The following is a 12,940-nucleotide window of genomic DNA, read 5'->3' on the forward strand; positions in this document are numbered from 1 at the left end:
ATTAATTCATCATGACTAGTTCTTATGTCTTTGATCTCTGCAGCAAGAGATTCTCTGTTGTCTTCTATGCTTTTTTCAAGCCCAGCTGTTAGTCTCATGGCTGTTACTCTAAATTCTTGTTCATGGGGTTCCTGGGTGGCTCAGTCGGTTAAGCATCCGACTTCAGCTCAGGTCATGATCTCACAGTCCGTGGGTTTGAGCCCCACGTCAGGTTCTGTGCTGACAGTTCAGAGCCTGGAGCTTGCTTCAGATTCTGTGTCTCTCTCTCTCTCTGCCCCTCCCTGTTCGCTCTCTGTCTCTGTCTCTCAAAATAAAATAAAGGCATAAAAGATAATTTTTTTAAATAAATAAATTCTTGTTCATATATATTGTTTATATCTGTTTTGAGCAATTTTCTGGCTGTCATTTCTTCCTGAATTTTCTTTTAAGGAGAATTCCTCCATTTTGTCATTTTGGGTAACTTTCTATCTTTTGTGTATTTTAATAGCTTGTTATATTCCTGTACCTGCAAGAACTACTCTATTAAAAAGGGGTTATATACAATCTAGGGCCTGATGCTTCAGGAAGTGTTTTTGTGCATGTTGCAGGCACTCAGTTGTTGTGTTTTGGCTGCTTTAGCCCACTGGTCAGCCCTCTGCAGAGCTCCTCCTTGCTTACAGTGGTGTTTGGACCTTCAGCCAGGGTGCTTTGATTTGTTCATTGAAGTAACCCTGGAAAAAAAGGGGAAGAAAAGGGGAGGACCCTGATCCCATAAAAAGAGAAAAATGAGAAGGGAGGAAAGAAGACCAAACGGAATAAAAAACAAAACTATAAGGCTAAATTCAGAGAAAGAGAAAGGAAAATAAAGAAGAGATAGAAAAAGTGTGAAAAGAATAGAGTAAAAATGCCTGATCAAAGAAGCAAACAAAAATTTATATAGCTATATAGATATATCTATATAGCTATTTTGTATCTATATCTATCTGTATCTATATTATTTATATTATATTATAGCTATCTAATAGCATTATATATTATATAGATATCTATAATATATTATATTATAATTATAATATGTAATATAATAGACATTATAATATAATATTAATAAATATTAAATATGCTATAGATATCTATAGCTATAAATATAATATATAGATATAAATATAAGATATAAAAGAAAAACAAAAAATTAATAGTTGTCTGCTGGTGCCTGGGACCAGTAGCCATGCTGGTCTGGAGGAGAGGTAGGCTGCCTCGGGTCAGTCCGCCCCAGTAGATAAGCAGTTGCCAGGCACAGAGGGGCGGGTGTAGGTATAAGCAGGTCTCACCTCCACTGGGGGTTGCTGTGTGGCTCACCAAGTCCCACCATGTTGATGTTGGAGAGAACAATGGCAACACCCCAATCTGTCCTCCCCTGACCGGGTATCTCAAGCCACACTGTTCAGGCAGCCCCCAGCCCTCACAGAATAGCATGGGTGTCCACCTTGCCCTGCTCCACAGGTCTCCAGGATCCTCCTAGGTGCTCGGATGGGATTCAAAACCCTAAGTCTTCAAGGACCCTGCACTGCGTGACCCCTGTTCTGGTGTAGCGCCACTCAGCTCTGCTGATAAAAGGCGTTTGGCTGGCACCTGCAGGGGCTTTTGGCCTTCAGGAGGCGATAAACCCTCTTCACACAGTACTCTAAGGGGACTGCTCTTTTCCAGTGTGCCCCTGAGATCGCTCCTGTGCCCTGGGCGGCTCCTTCCCCTGCCAGCACACCCACCCAGCCCCATGCACTCAGCCCCAGCTTCTGTGCGAAGGAAGTTGCACACTTTTGAAACCTCTGAGTTTCAGCTCCTAAGGCTGCAAAATTGAAACTGGCACCCTCCATATGTCTTATTCCCCACTCCGTGGTCTGGAGAGGCTTTCCTCTTGTGCCAATTCAAAATCGCAGTTTCACAGCCTTTCTCTTTCTCTCCCTTTTGTCTTTCTATAGAAAATCTTCCCCCCCCCCCCCTGTGCCTACAGCATTTTCTCTCCCCCAATTTACCTACACACACCTCAATCCCACCAAGCTGTGTCCCTGCAGCTGTGGAGATCCTACTGCCACTTCTCAGATTGATTTCCTGGGGGTTCCAAGTGATTTGACCTCAACACAGCCATGTTTGAGGGATGAGGAAAATCCCAGTCCCCCTACTTCTCCGCCGTCTTAACTCTGCCCCCACTGACCAGTTCATGAAAAGATGCTCACCATTACTAATAATTAGGGAAATGTAAATCAAAGCTACAATGAGATACCATCTCACACCCTACAGTATGGCTACAATAAAAACAAACAAAACAGGCATTGACAAGGATATTGGGGAATTGAAACCCTTGTGCACTGTTGGGAGGAATATGAAATGGTGCAGCTGCTGTGGAAATCAGTATGGTGGTTCCTCAAAAGTTAAAAATAGCATTCCCATGAGATCCAACAATTCCACTTATGGGTATGTACCCTCAAAGAACTGAAAGCAAGGTTTTGAAGAGATATTTGTACACTCATGTTCATAGCAACATTATTCACAACGGCTAAATATGGCAGCAACCCATGTGTCCATCAGTGGATGAATGGATAAGCAAAATGTGGTGTACACATACAATGGAATATTTTTTAGCCTTAAAAAGGAAAGAAATTCTGACACATGCTACAATGTGGATGAAGCTTGAGGGCATTATACTAAGTGAAATAAACCTGTCACAAAAAGACAAAATACTGTATGATTCCACTTATCTCAGGGAGGTAGGGTAGGCAAAATCATTGAGACAGAAAGTAGAATGGTGGTTGCTAGGGGCTGGGGTGGGGAGAAAGGGGGAGTATTCTAATTTAACTGGTATGGAGTTTCAATTTCACAAAGTGAAGAGTTATGGACATGGATGGTAATGATATTTGCACAACATTATGAATGTATTTAATATCACTGAAACATAAAATGGTTAAGATGGTAAATTTTGTTATGTGTATTTTATGAAAAAAATTAAAAATCAAAAAAATGGACCTAGAACAGTCAAGGGCCCGAAGGGTGCAAAACAGCTTGAAGAACCATTTCAGTAAGGGCCAGTAAGTAGACAAGAAATCTAAAGAACTTCAGAGTGCAAGCTCTTGAAGGTAAGTAGGCCCAAGGAATGAAAAAAAATTGCTGAGTGGCTAAAGTTAGGTAGACATGAATGCCAGGATGCCTGGGTGGCTCAATCCATTAAGTGTCTGCCTTCAGCTCAGGTCATGACCTCATGGTTTGTGAGTTCCAGCCCCACGTCTGGCTCTGTGCTGACAGTGCAGAGCCTTCCTGGGATTCCTTCTCCCTCTCTCTCTCTGCCACTTTCGGCTTGCTCTCTATCTCTCTCTCTCTCAAAATAAATAAAAATAAACTTTATTTTTTTTATTTTTTTATTTTTTTTTAATTTTTTTTTTAATGTTTTATTTATTTCTAGGAGAGAGAGAGACAGTGTGAGCAGGGGAGGGTCAGAGAGAGAGGGAGTCACAGACTGAAACAGGCTCCAGGCTCTGAGCTGGCAGTCAGCACAGAGCCCGACGCGGGGCTCGAACCCACGAACCGCGAGATCATGACCTAAGCGAAAGTCGGACGCTTAACCGACTAAGCCACCCAGGCGCCCCTAAAAATAAACTTTAAAAAAATGAATGTCACTGAAGTTTGAGGAAGGATAAATGGGAAATATGATTCGAAAACCAAAAAATTATATATTCATAGTACTACTGTTTTAAATTCTATTTGGTACTTTTAGCCAATGTGTTTAGGTTTGGGTGTTAAGTGTTTGGGAGAAGAAAGTATGTATTGTTTCAGTACTATCCTCTGCAAAGCCTTTTAAAATATGTTTGGTGTATACAGAAATTTATGAGTTGTTGAATTTTCTACATGCTGAGCATATATTAATTTAGTAATTTCATGGTATTATTCTATTGATGATATTATGGACTTAGGGCCTAAATACATTGTCCACCAATTACTTGCCCAGTACTTTACATTATTATAGCCAAAATTTTTTTTCAGATCCAATACCATCTTCCTCTACCTCAGCAAACATGGCAATTAGACTCTGTCTCTGCCGATAGCAACATTATGCCTTAGCTTGCTTTGATGTAGAGGTAGCTAATACAGAACAGTCAAAACTTGGGATAGTATAGCATTTATAAGCAATACCATCATTTTTACAGACTTTTTTGAAAAGTAGGTAACATGAGTGTATTTATACTCCTCTTTTCCCTCCACCCACGCTTATCTACCCTCCTCTTCCACCACACATATACACATGCTCACCTGTGTATTCTGTTAAAGGCTTTCTGGTGATGTGTACAGATCACAACATACACAGCACTGCTACTCGAAGTAAGGTCCAGGGGTCAGCAGTGTTGGCATCACTTGGGAGCTTGTCGGAGATATAGGTTCTAGAGCTTCACACTAGAGCTTCTGAATCAGAATCTGAAGTTTAACAAAGATTCCAGGTGATTTGTATATACATTAAGTTTTGAGAGCACTGGTCTAGAATATTCCCCCCATGCCTTAACTCAGACTCCTTATCTTTCAAAAAGCTGTCAACTCACTAATTGGGCAGTTTTTTCCCCCTTCTTGTTGGAATGTGCTGCTAGTCTAGTAATTCTCAAAGAGTGGTCTGAAAACTTCTGAGGGCCCCTAGAACCCTTCTTTCAGGGGGTTGACAAGGTCTTCCCTTTGCCACTTGCACAGCTCTGTGAGGGTAGATTGTCATCAAATACTTCAACCAAAACAACATATTGCAACAGATCAAATACAGAAGTAACTTAAGTGTTACCTAATTATTTACAAAAATGAAAAAAGTGCCATTCTTCTGTTTTTGTTTTGGAAAATATAGTTATTTTTCAAAAAATGTTATTTATGTTAACATGTTGATATGGAGCGCAGGGTACCAAATCTCCCTGACTGGTCTGTCAGTGAAAAAACAGGCTCCCATATGACTTTTCACTTACAACTTTATAGAAACATCAGTTTTGTAAATTGAAGGTAACCTGAAGGAACTGTCAGCTATCAGTCTATTTATAATCCCTAAAAATTGGCCCACATTCCTAGTAAAAATCTGCACTTCTTTCTCAAATGATGCCAGTAATCTATCTCCTCCTAGATGTTTAGTTAACTTTTTTCAAGGGAGTTTAAATACTGAAAAGAATTGACGTAAGATCCACAGAGACTCGTAAATCCAAGGGCTTCTGATTGTTCTACTATTAGCATGAGCTAGCCTCCTCCTGCTGATCTTGGCAGGGACTCCTAAGAGGAGCCATGGTTGTTGGCAGTGGCTGCTATTCTACAGAAAGCATTTAGTCAGCATTTCCCAGTCATGGAGATTCCAGGATCTGTTCCTCTTACAGGAGAGTCCCAGAGTTTGCTTTCTCAACTAGTTAATGTAGTTTGGCTGAGTGTCTCAGATGCTGGGCAGCTTAGTATTATTCCCTCAAGACTTCTATCTAAAGGACAGGTTGGGTCGCCTGGGTGGCTCAGTTGGTTAAGCATCTGACTTCGGCTCAGGTCATGATCTCACAGTCTGTGGGTTCAAGCCCCACGCCGGGCTCTGTGCTGACAGCTCAGAGCCTGGAGCCTGCTTCAGATTCTGTGTCTCCCTCTCTCTCTGACCCTCCCCCACTCGCTCTCTGTCTTGCCTCTAAATAAAGACATAAAAAAATTTTAAATAAATAAAGGACAGGTCAATGTATTTACCTACCTCTCTAGAGATATCTAAAACATCATTAGCTCTCAAGACCCCAAAAGTTGTATAAAAACAATAAGCTTATAATACTGCATATTATCACATTCCTGCTTTATTTTCTCCAATACCGCTTACTACTATTTAAATTATCATACTGTTTATATATGTGCAGTGACTCCCCTCCTCCCCCATGAAAATCTCCCTAAGGGAGAGATCCTGTCTTGTAGCTGCAGGGCCGGGAACAGCACCTGGCAGGCTCATGCTTAATAAATATTGATGCTTTATGAGTAATGAAGTATAGAAACAGAGCATTAGGCTCATAGTTCCCCTAAGAGGCCATGTCCAAGGTGAGAATACAACTGAAAAGAGCAAGGTGTTAGTCTAAGGGCCTAGGAGGGCCCATATGACCAAAAATTTCTGGTCTCTGGCATAAGGGATTCATAGCTTTGGTACTATGTGGGCCTCAGGTTGACAGAAACTAGTTATGGGGAGTCATCAAGGGTACACACTGGAGTGGCAGATAAAAATCTTTGTCCTAGGAGTGGTTCTATCTACTTGTATTGGTACCTTAATAGTGTGTGGAAAGCTGAATAATGACAAGCCCTCTTTCCTAGTGAGTGGGATGGGAGAGAGGTAGGAGAAGCCATTGATATGAAGGATGAAAACAAGGGCTTTCAATTCATTCTCTCCCTTTGGGCTGATCTCCATGAAGCTGGCACAAGCTAAAGTATGATTTGAAGATCAAGACAGCCCTCTAATTTTTTTCTCTACAATGCCACACACAATTAATTACAAATTCTTGTGGGACCCAAAGATTGAGGGTGGGAAGTGGACAGTGACCCTCCTTGTACTTGAAATGTTCTCACTGGACATTTCCATTATGAGAACAGATGCGGAAAGGTTAACTATAGCATAGGCCATTCCAAGGATGTGAAGGAAAGCCCTGGGTGGTCAGAGGGAGGGAAAGAAGATCTGCCATGAGGTAGAAGCTACCAAAAGAATCAACTAAAATTTTAGTTTAGGGCCATGCTGTCCTCATCTCGTCTTTCTGCACTGGGCTGTATCTTGAGGATACCTGTGAAAATGCAGAGGCTCTTTCTCTGAGTCCAAGACAGACATAAGGGATGTCCTGGAATATGCTATGTTTTGTTAGCTACAAACAGAAACTATATCCTTACAAATTAAATCTTCCTTTTCACTTTATTTTTCATATATATAGATCTGTATATTTATATTTTAGTATATTTACTATTTGAGAAGGGTTTTAGTTGAATTTTTAAGAATAACAGATTATAACCACGTAATAACTTCTGAACAAGGCAGAAATACCACATTCTGGAGCATTTGGAATGTCTTGAGAGCATTTAGAGGCCCTCATTGTTTCTTGCAGTATTTAATAATGGGCATTTCTATAATAGAAATAGTTTTCTTCAAATAGCCTCTTGTTATCTAAGGGATAACAATTTTATCCAGAAGTCATGCTGGGTTCTTAAAGGAGGTTTACCAGGTTAGGATGCCTGGATGGCTCAGTTGGTTGAGTGTCCGACTTCGACTCAGGTTATAATCTCGTGGTTCGTGAGTTAGATCCCTGTGTCAGGCTCTGTGCTGACAGCTTGGAAGTTGGAGCCTGTTTCAGATTCTGTGTCTCCTTCTCTCTCTGCCCGTCCCCAACTTGCACTCTGTCCTTCTCTCAAAAATATATAAACATTAAAAAAAGAAAAACAACTTTAAAAGAGGTTTCCCCAGTCCTCACTAATTTTCTTAGAAGTTGTTGGGTAGATGCATATATGGAATGATAAGACAGGTGAAGAAGGGGTCCAGAATAGATTTCCTGCATTTGCAAAAGAGAAGACTGTAGAGAAGTTTAGGGCTGTCTGGTGAGCTTGAGGAATGACAATGAGAAAACAATGGAAAAGCAAAGCATTTTATTAAGGTATGGATACTGAGACAAGTTCACAGGACCAGAACTAAAAATAATAACTACATTTGTTTTTGTCTAAGCTGAATGTTTTCTTCATTTGTAGAAAAGCTATAGTAAATGAAATGTTGTGGAACTACAAATATGTAGATTAAAGTAAGACACTTTCTAACTACCAGGTTGCCAACAAGCATATGGAACAGATTTATATCCTTTCCACCTGTTTTTTTCCTGTGATCCCCTTTATATTTTCTCACCATAAGTTTACTTTTTTAAAAAGAAAAGTAGCTAAAACGGCATTCTCCAACAGCCCAGAGTACTATTTGTATTACTAAATATTCTTGTCTATGAGGACTCCTGAAAGACTTTCTTTAAAATAACATGTTCTTCTAGTGCATTATGTAGATAGTTATCTACTTGGCAAAAGACTGGATGAGGAGAAGATATTTAAAACCAAACCTATGCCAATTGAAAATGAATCAAAACCAGAGAAAAGAATTTCAAATTTTTGATATAAGCAAACGAAAATAATTGTTCTTTAAAGTCTACTCTAATTGATGCAAACTTCTCTTGAAATGTCATAACATTTGTAGTTCTTTTTCTCACATTAGACATTATTAGACATTTTGAGAAATGGAGAGAAGCACCATTTTAGTGAATATATACTTGACCTAACAATCTGTCATTTGTCAATGGCATATTTTGTCCATCATCATATTCATTTTCACTAGTCTGAGCTGCTGAGATTTAACTGATGTGATTAGTGCTACATTACATTAAAACTAACACAATGTTACTGTTATTAGATAGGGATAGTAATTTCATTTTAACTTGAGAAGGTAAACCGTGGCTCCTTTCTGGTCTCTTGAATAATGAAATTAATCTTAAAAGAGGAGTGAGTTTGCTCACATATATGTACACAGGCCAGAAGGAAACCTGTTAAAAGGTTCAGTGCCATCAGAATTTCACTTTTATGTCAGATACCATTATTGAACTGCAAGTTTATTAACTTTCAAATACAATACCGCACAATCTTCCAATAATTTCAGTTTCACTTTGGTTTGGATGTTTGAGTGCATTTTACATTAACACAAGACTTTATTCATTATTTGTTATAGACTAGAAATCATGTAATAGATGAAAAAACACGGCAATGACAAACAACTGGCTTTTTTAAAAAAAGTTGATGCAAGTTTTTGCAAGAGCCCCTCATCATACTTTTCAACTTGTGCCAGTGTATATTTATTGAACAATCAATATCCCCACACCTAACGTTGAAATATTTAAGTTGTGTAGAGAAATCACAGAGCAACATTAAAAACATTTTCAGGGGCATTCACGAGTGTATCTGTGTCAATTGCAGAGCACTAAATATGGTCTCTTCTGTCTCTCACGTTAATCCAATGGTCTTCCTCCGCCACCCTTTTTTAAACAGCTTCTTTCAAAGCTTGACAGACATTTCTTTGTCATTGTAGCAACTTAGTGGGTAGTAGGATAGTATACTATGGGTTGAGAGCCATTTCTATTCCATATTCCAATTTGGTGTCCTTTGGTCCTCTCTAAATAAGGCGAGATGCTGATATTTTAAAAGTTTGAAATTATTTCTAATAAAGTTGATATATTTATTTTTCTAATGTTTATTTTTGAGGGAGGGAAGGGGAGAGAGGGAGAGAGAGCATGAGCGGGGGAGGGGCAGAGAGAGAGAGAGAGAGGCATCAGCTTCAGTTACAGCTTAGTAAAATTCGACCAAACGCCATCCAAAGTACAGGCCTTTTCTCTTCTTTTTAAAACGGACTTATCTTGCTTTCCCGCTTTAGACCTTGGGGATACTTTGAGGTCAACTCCGCCCGTTCCAAACCTCAGCTTAACGGAGGCACCCTCTCTCAAAAGCTTCAGAGTAGCAGCAAAACGGGTTTAGGCGCGCGCCTCTCTAACATTTTGTCTTCCTTCCTCCCCAGGGCCGGGAAGCGACAGCAACAAAAATACCGGGCTCCCGTGGCGGAGCTCAGAGGACTCATCACGTTTTCTTTCCCGCCACTCGCAGCCTTCTCCAGAGTCACCTTACTCATCCTCACACCGTCAAACGCTCCCCGCGACCCCAACATCCACCTGCTCCAGCGCCCCACACCCGCGCACGTCTCCAGCCAGCCGCCAATCACAGGTTTCAGCACCGGTTACGGAAACTCCTCTTTTGGCCCTCCGATCCCGCCCCCTCCAGAACTGCTTCCCGCCCTCCGGACACTTTGTCCAATCACCAGCTACCGAGTGTTCTTTGGTTCCCGCCCCCTCACCCCCGCCCTCTTGAAGTCCCGCCCGCCTCCCCTTAGAGCTGACGAAATCACCTGACCCGGAGGCGCTCCATGAGATAGAAGGCAAGAAGGGGCGTGTGCGGTGGATGGGAGGGGCGCCGAGAAGAAAGGGGGGATGCCGGGAGTGGGGCGGGGAGAAGGGAAGGGGTGTCAGTACGATCTCGCGAGAAAGGACGGAAGCCTGTGGGAGCCCGTGGCCTTTAAAGTGCGGTTCAGCCCTTTCCTCCAGGGGTAGTTTGTAAACACCGCTGAGCTTGGGGCTCCCTGGCGACCGAAAGGACATGAACTAGTGACCTGGAAAGGTGAGTAGAGATGGGGGGAAGGTTGCAGGACAGGAAACTGTAGGGATACGGAGAAAGAAGGCACTAACATGGCGACGTCGCTCACCGTAGTCCCCACCCCCAGCTTCCCATCACCTCCGGCGCTCCTGCCTCAGTGCCTAGCCCTCGGGGCGACTGTGGCTGTTCTGCCACCTCAGCGGCCCGCGCGGCCTCGGCTTCAGGAGCCCGACCGGTCCAGCGGGACCGTTAGGTAACTGGCGTTCGTTGTTCCGGCCCCTCCCCGCTCGCGCGCTTTCCTAACGAAGAGGAAAAAGGAATAACGGCTCCTGTTAGACCCCTCCCCCCGATTTATCTTCCCCTTCTCGGGTTAGTTCAGAGGTCCCCGGGCTGCAGGTCGGATCCGCCGGGGGCGCAAGGAGACCCCTTTTAGTCTTGGATTAGCAGGAAGAGGGCCGGCTGTGGTCTCCCCACCCAAGACTCAGTGGTGGGGGACTCTGTGTATGTGATGGTGGCGGGGATGAGGATCGGAAGGCGCAGCTGAAAATAGGGTCAGGGTCTCTGCCTTCGGTGGAACCAATTGGCATGGGGAACCTGTGAGCTGGAAGTCTGGGCATTTTCTGTCCCTTCTGCCCCCTCACACTCCCACCACCCCCTTTTTCCTGGTGGGGCGGGGCTGAGGTGTGGGTGCAGATTGATTCTGGTATTTTCCCCCATTTTTAACCTCCCTGCTTGGACTGCAGAACCTCCGTAAGGAAGTAACCTGTGCTCTTTTTTTATTGATGCCCTAGGGAGCTGGGCTGAGAGAGAGAGAGAGAGAGAGAGAAAAAATGTTTTCTGTGTTAGCTCGTTGAACCGACGCTAGAGGAGGGCGAGGGCGGAGGAGCTGGCTACTATTTTTGTGTCCTTAGGTAGTATAAAATTGCCTTTGCTTAATCGGGAGTTTCTAACTGGTTGAGGCCAAGAGCAAAACTGTGAATATGATGGAGTAAAAGGCATTACACCTGATGGTCTTTAGGCATATTGACTAATCCCTAAATTATAATGTGAAAGTTGTAATCTCTTAGGAATTTTAAATTATGGAAACAGTAACAATGCGCAAGTTTAATATACATACTTGAAATCAGAACAAAAACTGTTCCCTTGAGTGCACTTTTGTCCTATCTGAAGAAACCACTGGCATTGTCAGTAATAGCCTTTCTAGGTGTAATTTTTAAACAGCCATGTAACCTTAGTGTAGTGTACCAAAACTGTGAAGGTGATAAGCTCGTTTAAAAGTCAACCCTACAGGGTTAAGTGACCGGAAAGACCAATACAGTAGCAATTACATCTTGTAATTAAATGTGTTACACCGACTTGAGGAATCCACTGTATACACTCCTCAAAGCTGCAGGAACACCGTTGTAAAGTTATGTTAAAAAAGAGTTGCCCTTCTGCAGATCAGGAAATAAAGTTAAGGATGTTCTTGACTTTTTAAGGTCATCAATAATTGAATAACAGAAAGCCTAGTCTTTGTAATTTATACGAATCTTACACATTTATGATGGTTATATGCTGCTTTCCTAAAACGTGTTTAATCTTGCTCTGAGAGGATTACTGCCATTAAGTTTTCAATTAAAGTGTATTGTGGTAATTTAGATTGTAGGTGTTAGTAAGGAAGGAGCTTTCAGGAACTCTGTGTGTGTGTGTGTGTGTGTGTGTGTGTGTGTGTTTAAGGTACCCAAGCCTTCTGTAGACCTGATTGCATTTCCTCGAAGTTCTTTTTTAAATAACCTTATTAGAATGTTTATTTCATCTTTGGGGCACTGTACTACAATCTATTAAATATGTAATCCAGAAATTCCTGTATTTACGTGAGAATATTTGTTTCATATTTTAAACTAAAATAACAGTACACATTAAGGGTATTATGTTTGCTCTTTAATAATTTGGAGGAATACTTTTTCTTGGTAGTCAGGAATTGAAAGCTATCTGAATATCATTTTTAAAAATAATAGGCTGTCCATCAAATGTCTACTACTTACAACTAGTATGCAGTCTCAATAAATAATGAACATTTTGCCTACCTAAATTTTTGAGTTTTGAAGAAGTTGGGTTTTGGTGATTTATATGTTCTCTGATGGTTAATGAAATTGTTAGATCATGTTAGAACAAATGTGTAGATCTCATCTCTGTCATCTTGAGCAAATAATACAATCTCTTAAAAACCCACTGAGGGGCACTTGGGTGACTCAGTCTGTTGAGCGTCCGACTTTTGGCTCAGGTTATGATCTCAGTGTTTGTGAATTTGAGCCCCATGTGGGGCTCAGTGCTGACAGCTCAGAGCCTAAAGCCTGCTTAGCATTCTGTGTCTCCCTCTCTCCCTGCTTCTCCCCTGCTTGCGGGCGTGCTCTTGCTCGCATGCACGCACTCTCTCAAAAATAAACTTAAAAAAAAAAAAACAACCACTAAATATGGGGCACCTGGGTCCCTCAGTCGGTTAAGCGTGGAACTCTCGGTTTCAGCTAAGGTCATCATCTCAGAGTTTCATGAGTTCAAGCCCCAACTGGGGCTCTTTGCTCATAGCGCTTAACCTGTGTGGGATTCTCATTCTCTTTCTCTCTGCCTGCCTCTCTCTCTCTCTCTCCCCCCCGCTTCTCTGTCTCTCCCCCCGCTTCTCTGTCTCTCCCCCCGCTTCTCTGTCTCTCCCCCCGCTTCTCTGTCTCTCCCCCCGCTTCTCTGTCTCTCCCCCCGCTTCTCT

The 12,940-nt window shown here is 42.1% G+C and overlaps 1 protein-coding gene and 1 long non-coding RNA gene across 5 annotated transcripts in view; one reads left to right on the forward strand and one right to left on the reverse strand.

The window, feature by feature from the left end:
* The window catches only part of LOC120243896, a 36,997-nt gene extending 26,629 nt beyond the window's left edge, over positions 1–10,368 (reverse strand). Inside the window, exons 1-2 of one of the 2 annotated variants that reach the window (XR_005531426.1) lie at positions 10,310–10,368; positions 4,279–4,440 (exon numbers count right to left, since the gene is read on the reverse strand). This is a non-coding gene — a long non-coding RNA (uncharacterized LOC120243896). Of the gene's footprint in view, positions 1–4,278; positions 4,441–9,955; positions 10,016–10,309 lie in introns of those variants that run through there. The other variant, XR_005531427.1, reaches the window with a different exon arrangement.
* Positions 10,082–12,940, forward strand: part of ATF2 (activating transcription factor 2) — an 82,328-nt gene continuing 79,469 nt past the window's right edge. For 2 of the 3 annotated variants that reach the window (XM_039250129.1, XM_039250127.1), the window contains exon 1: positions 10,082–10,224. The gene's annotated coding sequence lies outside the window, so the exon portion shown is untranslated. Of the gene's footprint in view, positions 10,225–10,305; positions 10,454–12,940 lie in introns of those variants that run through there. The other variant, XM_039250130.1, reaches the window with a different exon arrangement.

Source organism: Hyaena hyaena, unplaced genomic scaffold (genome assembly GCF_003009895.1).
Source record: "Hyaena hyaena isolate Hyena2069 unplaced genomic scaffold, ASM300989v1 scaffold_359, whole genome shotgun sequence".
Taxonomy (NCBI): domain Eukaryota; kingdom Metazoa; phylum Chordata; class Mammalia; order Carnivora; family Hyaenidae; genus Hyaena; species Hyaena hyaena.